This window comes from Phalacrocorax aristotelis, chromosome 4 (assembly GCF_949628215.1).
Source record: "Phalacrocorax aristotelis chromosome 4, bGulAri2.1, whole genome shotgun sequence".
NCBI classification, from domain to species: Eukaryota; Metazoa; Chordata; class Aves; order Suliformes; family Phalacrocoracidae; genus Phalacrocorax; species Phalacrocorax aristotelis.
Window position 1 is genome coordinate 11,343,970 of NC_134279.1, and position 12,000 is coordinate 11,355,969.

Below are 12,000 nucleotides of genomic sequence, written 5' to 3' on the forward strand. Positions count from 1 at the left end.
TTACAGGAGTAGGCTCCTATCAGTAAACGCAAACAGAAGGGTAGAAACACATTTATGATACTACGAAGTTAGACTTGTTCCTTAGCGTAGAATGGAGTTTTGCGTTCAAGATTTGTATTCAGCCCCTTCTTCATGCATTATACCCACAACCAAGCACACATTTCCATATTGACTTTCCAAATTTTACCTGCTCATAGTAGTTTTTTTTTTTTTCTTTTGTTAAGAACTATCATTCCTCAGGGTAAAGGGTGGATAAATAGCTAGTCTTCCTAGGCTGATAAATTGTCACTGCAATTTTGCAAGGCTGTTAAATATTTGTATGTCTTGTATGGAGAAAGCTGATCATATCCTGCCATTGTTCCATGTTCAAGTCTCGAGTTGTATGGCATGGGGACTTTTGAATTAAAATCTATACAGAGGCGTAGGGGCCAAAATAAGCATCTTTGAGATACATTTATTATTGCAATTTGATTGCAAAACATTGGCATCAGATGTCTGTAAAGAATAGAAAGTTGTTTATTCTATTTGCAGTAATGTAGAAGACAGCCAGTAAGACTTTATTATATTATGCTATGAGAAATTCTGAAACTGTGAGTTAAATCCATTGCACTGATCCCTACAATCAGAGCTCAGATTCGTCTTAAAGAGCTCCTTCATTTTATTTTGTCTCTAATCTGCTAATTTGCCTTGGTATGAAATGGATACATCTATATAAACGAATACACACATCCATTAAGATCCATTGTTGAGCATCTGTGTTTTTGTAGATATCCTCATGTGTAAGAAATGAGCAAGAACTAACTTGGACAGCTTTCTTGAATTGAAATTGTTTTTGAATTTGAATTTGTTAATAAAGTTCATGATATCGACAGACATCAGGAAAAATGAAATCTATGTGGGTGTAGTTCTCCAGAAGGCAAGTGCTTCATTTAGGAAGCATCCTGCCAAAATTGTGTAAATGTGAGTGCTGGAAATCTTGCTGAGTCAAGATGAAGCACACTGTGCTGAAGCTTTCCTGTTTGCTGTGTCAGCACTGATTGAAGTGTCTCTCTGGATGTTAACCACTTTAGCCAATCAGAAGGTATCAAAAAAGGCACAACAGTTACCATTCTTACTAAAGACAGCCGAAGGCAAATAGGTGAATATATACTCAAATATTTATGTATTTCATACAATATGGAAAATTCAGTTAAGCCAAACAATTAATGAAACAGTATGCTCCCAAATACATGCACTTCGAAGACCAAAGTTCATCTGATGCTCAACTTAAAAGCATATTTTGGATAACTTATCTCTGGGTCGCATTAACAGCAGAGTAATGCATTGTTTAACAAAGCCTTATGACAACACGGTAAAGGGAACGTAACCAAACCAACCTTAAGTTTTAGAAGTCTCGGATCCAAACATTCAGGTTGCACAACTGAACTGTATTTTATATGCATCAGAGCCTAATTCCATTAAAGGCAATGGCCCAAGCCACAGTGATTTGAAGGAGAGCAAGAGGAAGTTTTCATTTCTTTCTTTATGCACATGCCTTTTTAAGCAAGAGCAGCCTACAATAAAATTATTTGACACCAGAAAAAGGGAAACTTCACTAACTCTGCTTTTAACAAGCTGCGCAATCAAGTTTGGAAATTTGGACACGGCTACGTGTCAGTTTAAAACAGACATCTTTCTAATCATTTTATCTCAAAGCAAAATAACACAAGTTAAATGATATCACTGTTTGGATTTTCTAAGAGGGCAAAGGCAGAAATGCAGTCCTGAAAAGACATAGTCATGTTTTCACTATGCAGAACGGCAGAGAATTAAAAATTCATTGGAGCAGAGTATTCTTACACCGCCATAGCTGTTGGTTGAAAATGTGAGGAAAGCAAGCAAAGAAAATACCAACCTCAACAAGGAATGTTTCGGAAAGTTTTGCTTTGCAAGGTAACAAACAGATCCCAATATCTCCTTTCAGACCTCGACTGAAACATGTTTCCTATAATCTTTTCTGGTCTAACTTTTACTTGGAGTATAAAAGCAGTCCTCTGAAGGGTTTGCATGTTCACCTCAGTGCAGGGGGAGGTATTCCCATTTGATGAGAATAAAACAGAAAAAAGACCTAGATGAAGTCTGATGTCAAAATTACCTAGTAATTCCATCCCCATCACCACAGATTTTCTAGACAGGTATCAGAATAATTTAGGGCAGAAACTTTATGGGATGCTGACAGAAGAGCAGTGGTGTGGCACTGTTCTGCTGTGAAGAAGAAAGAGAAGAAAAAAAAAAGAACATTCTCTGCTTTTCCTAGTCTCGCAGATGACATTAATTGGTACTTAAATAGTGCTTTGTTCAGGAACATAAATATCATGAAAGAGAAAGATTTCACCACGAGAGCAATGTATTTGTTGTGGCTTATGCTCTCTGCAAAAAAAATGATGAATGCAAGTAAACATTCTGCTGCTCAAACCCCTGAAGATGAGGCTAAATGATGCCCTTGGAGCTCACGGCCATCCAGTTTTTGTAAGAAGCTTGGTTTTATTTATATTCTGACTGTCAACAAAGAAAGAGAAGAGAGACAGAGTGCTGGAAGTAAAATATAGTTAATTATTATGATCTAGGGAGATGATGCAATATACCTTGTATTGATATCATTAAATCTCACTGAGCTTCTGGAAATGATCTGTTAAACAAACAAGCAAACAAACAAACAAAACCCCCAAAATAAAAAATAAATCCGCTTCTTGACACTCCAAGTACACATTTAAATTAGATCAATCACAGCTGAGTTGAAAAATAATGGCCTGTGATGTATCATATTCTTTCTTACACCTATTTCCAGGGACCAGTGAGGGACAGCCCTGGGGACAGGGATGGGCTGGGGCTGAGAGGGGCTGTTGGCCTACGGGAGGGGGTCAGGATCAGGCCCAGAGCAGGGAACCGGGTCAGACACAGCCCTGGGAGAGCTGGGCTGGGGGTAGGCCCTGGCCATGGCCACCCCGCGGCACGTGAGGGAGCCTCTCCCCACAGCCCCCAGTAGGATGGGGCCACCCTTGAGTGTGCTGGTGCTGAGCCAGCCCCAGGCCCCCAGAATGAGCCCCCAGGAGAGTTTCTCACCCTCCTGTGAAAACTTAACAATTCACAGACTTCCTCCCCAGATATATCACTATATTCTGCTTCAAATATTACTTTTTAATGGATGTTATTTCATCGTGCTTTTTACCATTTGTGTCAGCTGTTTTTTGCGGATTCCTAGCATTATGTAGAGTTAAGTAATAGACATGTCAGTTTAACTTTTCAGTTACACCTTTATAATTATAGGTGGAGTTCAATTAGCCCTTATCATACAGAAATTAATATCAAGGTTTCTGGGTTTGATTTTGCTACTTGAATTCCTGTTGTTACTTCCTGTGTGGCAACACAGGAATTAATTCCTTTTTATTACTAATGAAATAAAATTTTGTTTTATTTAGTAAACCTGATCCAAGAAGTACCACTTATCCAGAAAAAAAATCCAGACAAAAGGAGGTAGTTTACCGTTTTTCTTTTTTATATAAATGATTTCCGGACCTCCAACTGTTCAGGGATAAGTTCGTGAAATGGAATAACAGAAAATATTTGAAGTCTGCACGGTGTTTTACTGGACTGGGGAAATATCTTTCCTGTTTCTATTCTACCTGGAGTAAACTGGAAACCACCACTTGCATGCAAACTTGTCAGGTGTTTAATTCTTTATTTGCAGAGTGAAATCTACCATCTCACTGAACACGTTACTAAGATTCACCGATCTAAAGCTTCAGGAAAAACAAACCCCAAAATTTTACTGTTCTCATCTGAAAAATAACCTTGAGCACTGGAAATTCTATGCATAGCTGAAAATTGAAAAACCATTTTTTTTTGGAGTTAGATTTCTATTGACTGCTGCTGCTCTGTGCGCTTTCTATCCTTTATTAGTAGGCAATATATACTCCAGTGTTATGACGGATGCCTGTATCACTATCCTTATTTTACTGAAGCATAACTGAGAAATTTCATAATGCAGTTTATTGCAGAGGTGGGAATAGAACCTAGTTCCTAAATCAAAATAATAAGAAAAAACCCACCACAACAACAGTGATTATAATATAAAATAATGTAAAACCACATGGGTGCTACAATACTGAGATCTCCCCACATGCAGGTTAATGAGCTAACTAGTAGTCTAGAGAGCAATATGTAATTTGGTGCCCTTGGTCTCTCTGTCAAAAGAATATATAATTATTCTTTGCAAAATGGGACAGCTTCAAAGGGAAAAAAAATGAAGAGCTCTTCATCTTTCCACTCAGAGCCTAAATCCTTTCGGATTTGATGATTAGGGTGGGTTGGGAAAAGAAAATTGGGTCTAGATCCCATCATATAAAAGAAGCATTTGTCCTCAGCGGCCAGCATCATGGGCAAATACTGTGATCAGTATGGTGTAAAAAGGGCCTCTATCAGCATTTCTTTCTCTGGTAGTTTTCTGTTTAATACATGTCTTCGCAGAACACATCAAAACAGGGTTCTATTTTGTTAAGATGTTTGTTAAGATTTTAAAGACTAAGTACCTAAGATTTCCAAAGCAGACGGTATGACTTTTGGAATATTTTTTCAGGATGTGAGAAATCAGTATTCAGTTTTCTCCATCTCAGATAATTTCTGCATCCATATCCAGCTTAGAAGAATTTCTAAACAGCAAGTTGGAGGATTATCTCCTGTTTTGCTGCTCTAGTCTACAAAAGTATTTAAACACCTCTTGGTGCAGGAACTAGGCACATGTGCCACCTTCTACGGCTAATCACTGATTAAATATAGACTCATTTGCTTGCTCTCCAGTGTGTATTTTGTACTGTGTAAAAAATTTTGCTCAGTAGATATTTGCAGATGACACACAGAGTGACACTAGGCATATAACAGAACCGTTAGAGAGCTTGCCCTCTTGCCAAAGGGAGAGATCAAGAGAGCAAACCACACCTCACATGTTAGTCATATAGATGAATGTATTATCAGAAGATACTCAGACCATAATGGTGGCGAGGGCTGTCTAAAAGTCCTACACTAACAGAATGCATTACTGGGAAGGACTTACCTGGGAGATGTTCAGAGACTCTGGACAACTGGATAAATTTCCAGAACGCAAGTCTTTCCTAAGTCATCCTATTGATGACAACATAATTACTGTACCAGTTAAGTTGGGAAACAATACTTCTTCACTGTTTCCCTGGAATAGGTACCCAAACTCCTATTATAAACTGGAAAGACAAGGAGGGAAAAATAAAATAAGAATGTGGCTTATGGAACTGCTGGTATAAAAAGAGGATTTGCTCAGCCCTCTGACTCCTGTGGACTACTTTGATGGCCTCAGACATCCTGGGGCTGTGTCTCACCCTGGTTCCCCTCACCGGCTCTAATGCTGACCTCCACCGTGGGCCAGTGTTCCAGCCCTTCCTCGGCCCAGCCCTGTCCCCAAGGAGGTGCTTGATACCAGGGCTGGGGCCGTCCCCGGCCGCCTTCTGCCTGCCCTGCTCCAGGCTGGGGCGGTGGGATGGGCCCTGCCCTGATTCTCCCAGGGAGCCCCCAGTCCCAAGGGAGCACCCAGCCCCTCAGCACTCTGACACTGGGAGGTCGCTGTTCCCAATTCTCCTGCCTTGCTGCAGGGTCAGCACTTTGAATGCCATTACCAATACATGTTTATCAAACCTGTTCTTGCAGACTGTACTAATGCCAGGCACAACATGCCTCCGTTGTAAAAGAGAGATTCTAAAGAGATGGAAAAAGGAATATTTCATTTTGAGATGAAGTTTTATATTTCCTTGCTGTTATGTTATTGTAATATACTAGAGTATTTAGATTGCAGAATAATAGCTGTTTCAAATAAATCAAACAAGAAGATTCCCTGTGCATATGCTGTCACTAATGTTACTCAAGGTCCTTGTTTTATCGTCTTGGTCTTGCTTGGCAAAGAAAGAAAAACCTTGCACCTATAACAGTTCTGCCTCTCCCTCTTTCCCCAACCTCCTCCCCCTCCAAGACACTTAAACTGGCCTGATAGTACCTTGAACTAGTAAGATAATGAGAGAAACTGTAGGAGACATATGAAAATAAATTCATTTGAAGAATTTTGTACATTTGATCATGTGCAGGTAAAATCCTGCTTCAATTCCAGTTCAGTCTAAATTAGCCAAGGAGAATAAAGGTAGGTTCTTAGCCTAGTGTGTATTTGGGTAATGCCAGTCTACCACAGGGGAACACCTTACCCTGCCAGGTCCATTGTGAAGAAGGTAAATTGACCGATTAATCTAAATACAAACATTTATGTAGAACTACAATTTTATAGTTGAGTGAATATACATAATCAATAAATGCAAACTGAATTAAAAAGTGAGATACGGGGTTGTCCCTCTCAAAGTCACAGCACAGAACTCACAACTTTGAGAAGAAATGAGGTAATTAAAAGTGTATCTGAATTACTCACTCTCCACTCTTGATATAAGCTGGTTATACCAGAAGTTTGTCAAATTTTCAGCAGCCATCCAGGCTATATTGCTAGAAGTTAAGATCTCTCCCTGCTCTCATCCTGTTCCCCAGATTTGTGTTCCCTTAGGGCTTTTGAAGGAGAAAGAAGACGGTAACAGACTGTTCTGTCTTGCTGCTGGTGAGAATACCTCCCTGGATTGATCTTGTATTTTAACACCCTGTTGTAACCCCCCTGCACTTTTACTCAACCTACAGAAGCTAAACTGGAAGAAAATAGCTTGCTTAGAAGATCAAAATCTCAGAAGGCTTTGAATCCTTAAATAATATGGAAGATCACAAGAAGCCCATTCAAGTTAGAAGAATCTGTTCATCACCTTGAGTTATATCAGTACCATCCTTCTCTTTATTGCCCTTAGAGTGTGCAGAGTCAAAGACAAAATGGCATAACAAATGACACTCTGTGGCCTGCTGATTTCTGGCTGCCATTTGTACATTAAATCACCAGCAGCTGTCATGATCAGAAAGAGTGGTAGTCAGTGTTGGAGGGGATAAACATACACAGACAAAAATGAGGGCTTGATTCCTTAGGGGAAGAAAGCAAATCGAAATAGAAATGGAGTGGTACAGACAATGCAGGTGGTGAATGAATAACTCACAATGTTGTAAAAGGAATATGGGGCAAGTGCTTTATAAGGATCATTTACATATGTCAGTACTTCGGCCTGAATTTGTATTGTGTGTTGCCTCTCAAAAAGTGAATGGAAAATGCTTTTAAATGCCAGGCATTTGTATTAGGATTGTTTACAAGTGCTTATGTCGTGCGATAGCTACCACAATAAGCAAAACTTTGTGGTTTCAGAAGGTTACAGCTAACTCTTCTGTTTGGGGGATAATGCCACCTGCTTCTCAGCACAGTGAGCTCACCTTACCGGGACGTCACCGTGGAGCCACTTTTTGGCTACCTTTCTTTGAATGAACCGGGGAGCAGGCCATTGCCATGGAACCACCGCTTGGTCTGTACTCAGGCTGAAAAGAGGTTTCTTGGAAAGAGGTTCCTTCACAACTCAAAACCAAAAAGATATTAGTTGTTGAATGTATTTTTTGTTAAAAAAAAATCTTGTCTCCACAAACTGACTTTAAAAATTTCTGAGCAATGGAGGTCAAAGGGTGCCAGGTATACTCAATGTTTTTCAAAAGTTAGTTAGTACATTAAAAAAGAGTCTGACTTCCTTTCTCCCACAATTATGGATGCAGTATTTCCATTATCTTTATTTCAATGTTAAGCTTTCTTTGTTCAATAAACACAGGATACTTTTACAGATGTCTGCTGGGAAGGTACCGCAAATTTTTCTTCTTCCTCCCTTGGCTGAATATTTATGCAATCCATGCTGTGCACTGTTTTGCAGGTAGGAGCTTATGCATGAAAGTGTGTTGAATTCCTCTTTTTTGTAGATAGGGTACCTTTCAACTGATTGAGTCTTGCCTGCTACATCTGTTAGCACTTCACTGGAAAGTGTCTTTCCTTGATGGCCTGTCACTCTTCAGGAAAGATCCTTCCCTTTTGTTCCTAATCTCTGCACAGCATTGCTTTGTTAGATGGATCACTTCTCCAGAATTCACAATCTTTAATAAACACATCATCGACAAAATGCTTTCATCTATTCTTTAGATTTTGTAACGTCTCTAGAAATTATTTTGCTCCTTCTACGTGTTTTGCATAAACTTGTCAGCAAATCTGTTTACCTCACTCTCAGAGAACTAAAGTTTTTACTTTTTAAAAAAGCTTTGTTCTTCTCCCAGCTCAGTAACTATTCATCAGATGGCTTGAATTCTTTGGCGGTGGTTTTTTTAACCACTCACCGTGACAATCGAATTGATCATACACAAGCCCAGGGCTCAGATATCCCACTGGTATCAGTGTAAAAGAAAAATCCAAGATCCAGATTTTTATTATATGTAAAATACCTGCAGCAGAGTCTTGAATTTTTAAGTTTTAGTTTTAGCATGTGTTACAAATTGACACCATCCAATGTCCCCATGCAAATATACTTGACATTCTGTATTATACATAAAAGTTACTTGCACGTATCATAAAAATTCTGCTTCATATTATATGTGAAGTGCTGATCAATGAAATGCACGCAATGTATCTGTACAAGGACAAAATACCTTTTCTTACTCATACTTAGGTGTGGACATCAGATTTTTATTTATCAGTACTGGTAACACAATAGCACATAGGGGGCCCATTTATAGGCAGAGCCGCTTGTACTGGTGAATGCGCAAACCCACCAAGAAAAGATGCCCTCACCATACTGACCTTGCAGTTTAATTGTTAAAGTCAACAGCAGGATTTAGACAAACAAACAGAGGACCACAAGGGAAAAATACCCAACAATGAGAAGTGGGAACCTAATCTATACAGTACTGAAATTCAGTGGTACTTCATAGAAGACACGCAGGAAAGATGGCTTGCTGGCAGAGGATGAGCAGGGATGAAAAAAGTTGAAGATGAGAGCTTTTCTCCACAGAAATATTAAGCCCGGTACTTGTGTAAGACCAGAGATCTGTCGGGGGACTCACAGCCTTCAGAACTAATGAAGACAAAATGCTGAAGTTAAGATGTGGCTGACCTTTTGGAAATTCACAAGTTTCAATTGTGGTTGCATGTCGTAGCCCAGGTCCATCCCATCCAAGTTCAGACACTGACATTAGGTGACCTCATTAGGATACAGCAGTAAGGCATATCATTATATATGTATAAAAAAATCCAGGGAAAGAGAGAAGAGTATCAGGGGAAGTTAAAACTAAAGCGGCACTGAAATGACTGCTGGTGCTGCCTACCTGGCCAAGAGGGAGCTGAAGATAACTGTGCTCCAAATTTTGATGCTTCATTTAAGTGTCAAAACTTCCATACCATAAACTCAACCTTGGGAGCCCCATCTTCTAAAGGCCCAAGGCAGAGAGTCTTCTTCAGAAGCTGTACATTGACCAGAGAAAGCTGCGTTGTTTAAATCTTGGCTAAACCGAGTAATTGTGTTCGTACACATCATTCAGACATTGCTGCCAAAGTCAGAGCCCTTACCTGGGAAGTGTAATGGGCATGCCCATCGTCTCCCCGCATCCACAGCCCCGGCTGGTTTCCTTCAGGTCACCATCACATGCACAGGGCACGCGAGGTGAGGGTGGCTGCATGCTTGCCCGTTTTGGAGATCAGTGAAGTACATTCAATCAACCTTTTCCCTTGGGACACACCATCTAATATAGGTCTCTCAGATACTAACTGGGCAGCCAGTAGTACTTTAAACTATAATCTGTTGTGGGGCTATTAAACAGTGAAGATGGAGCTTTTTTGCTAGTATTAAATTTTATTTTCTTTTTTACATTGCTGCTGTTATTTTAAAATAGAAGATAGCAGCTAAAGTTTTAAATCAACAACAGAAACTCAAATAGTTACTGCAGTTCATTATTAGCTTGGAAGAAAGCAGAGCAGCGATTATTTCCCTAATTGTCCTTAAAGTCATTATTACATATGCAAGTACAATTTGGCACTCTCCAGAGTCTTTCCCTCATTACACTGTGTGATTCACTAAATTACACGATTGTGATTAGTGCGGCAATCGGTGTCCAAGTGGTATCAGGCAACTACTGGGCTCCTTTTGCAGAGGTCAATTTAATTACATTGTGCATGACAGAAACCAGGCCAACTGAGTATTGCCTTTGCCACCAGCAATTGACACCTGAGTGTTAATGAGCTGGTAATTAAGAGTTGGCACAGACAGGCACATTTTAGTGTTTGGGACTGGGATTACCATATGCTTCAATGCCTCTATGCTAAAGGCCTGAAGTTATCCATTTTCTAAAATATACCAGATTTTAAAATAAAGGCAAATGATGGCATTTGCAAATAACAAGCAAGAAAACACTTCTAATCAGGACTGAATGCTGCCTCTCATAAACTTCTGAGAAATCCCCTCTTTCTACTTGTAATCTTTTTGCCAGCATTTTATTTTTTGTAATACATGCTCACCCTGGGATTGCCTATAATTAAAGGGGTGTTTTAAAGTTTGTTTAAAAGTAAACAATTGCTGTTATTAATTTCACCACTGTAGTTTGGCCTAGAAAATTTAATCAGAGCTGAACCCGTATTGAAAGATCTTTCTTACAGTTTAGAAATCAATGCAATATCTTTCTCAAAGAAGAGAAAAACCAAAGTTGGTAAACATTAACAGACATGCCTTTCATTACTAAGAGGCTATAAATACAGAAACATTAGTTGTACATTTCCTGTTTTTTTACTGATTTCCTTAAGGTGTTCCAGTATCTTTGAGGGTCCAGACTATTGACATCTGCCGTTAATTAAAACAAAGTCTTGTGTTCCAGCCTCTTCACAATATAGCTTTAAAGAAAAGTCATATGCCTCTGCATTTCTATATATCCAGAATGCAAATTCTCTGATCTTTGGTATCATTGATAATATTGGTTTTAACTTTTTGTGAGGCTCTTCTCAGCCGAACAATGATTACCAGGCTCTTCCTAGAAAAACAGAAAAGTGTGGGTTTGCCTGCAGCATGTCACCTAGGGAGAGTGAAACGGCTGGCTGCTTCTGCAGAAGGTAGTGGGAGAGGCAAAAGGCAGCTCCGCTGGAGTTGCTTTCCCAGTGCCTTTACGCTCGTTTGAAAACAACCTCTACATACTGTCTAAATTTATGAAGACGAAAGAAGCTGATGAAGGAGACTGAGTTTAAGGAGAATGGAAAAATCACTGGCATGAAGGGGAGTGTGATGACAAGTGTGTGTGGGAGGCAGGGAAGGACACTGGAAAATTAGAGAGAAGGAAAAGCTGTATGGTAGGGAAACCACCTCTGAAACATAATCCAGAAACATAATTCCCAGAAAACATAATCCCAGGAAAATTAGAAGGAGGGAGAAGGAAAAGCTGTATGGTAGGGAAACCTGCTCAGAAACATAATCCCAGAAAATCAGTATTACCAGCACTCATGATTAAGTTCCAAATATTCCAATTTAACTTTATTATAATGTTCCTCAAGTCCTCTGACTGTATGCAACTCAACTTTAAATTTAAAAAAAAATATATTTCTAACTGTCAGAGAGATGTTAAGCCAAGTGCATAAAGCGAGTAAGGTACACTCCAATGATTTTTAGCATTTTTATGAGTTTCATGAGGTTAACTCTGCATGTTCAGTGTAAGGAATACTACAAATGTGCTGGTTTCTGTGATGCAGCATGAATAGCATTTGTGGCTATAATTAACGTGTCTCAATTTTGTCATGTAATAGGGTGATATGATACAGTCAAACCCCCACAATTTTATACCATTCATTATCATATAAAAAAAAAAATTTTGGTGAAGACCTCTTGATGCATGTACCTATTTAAAAGTTCTCTTCCATATCTCTTTCAAGACGTCTTAAGCAAGTAGTGTTGCTACAGACCCCTCCTTCCTCAATAGCCTGCAACAGCAACAAGGAAGGTACTTAAGCTCTGGGAGGGTTCTTCAGAG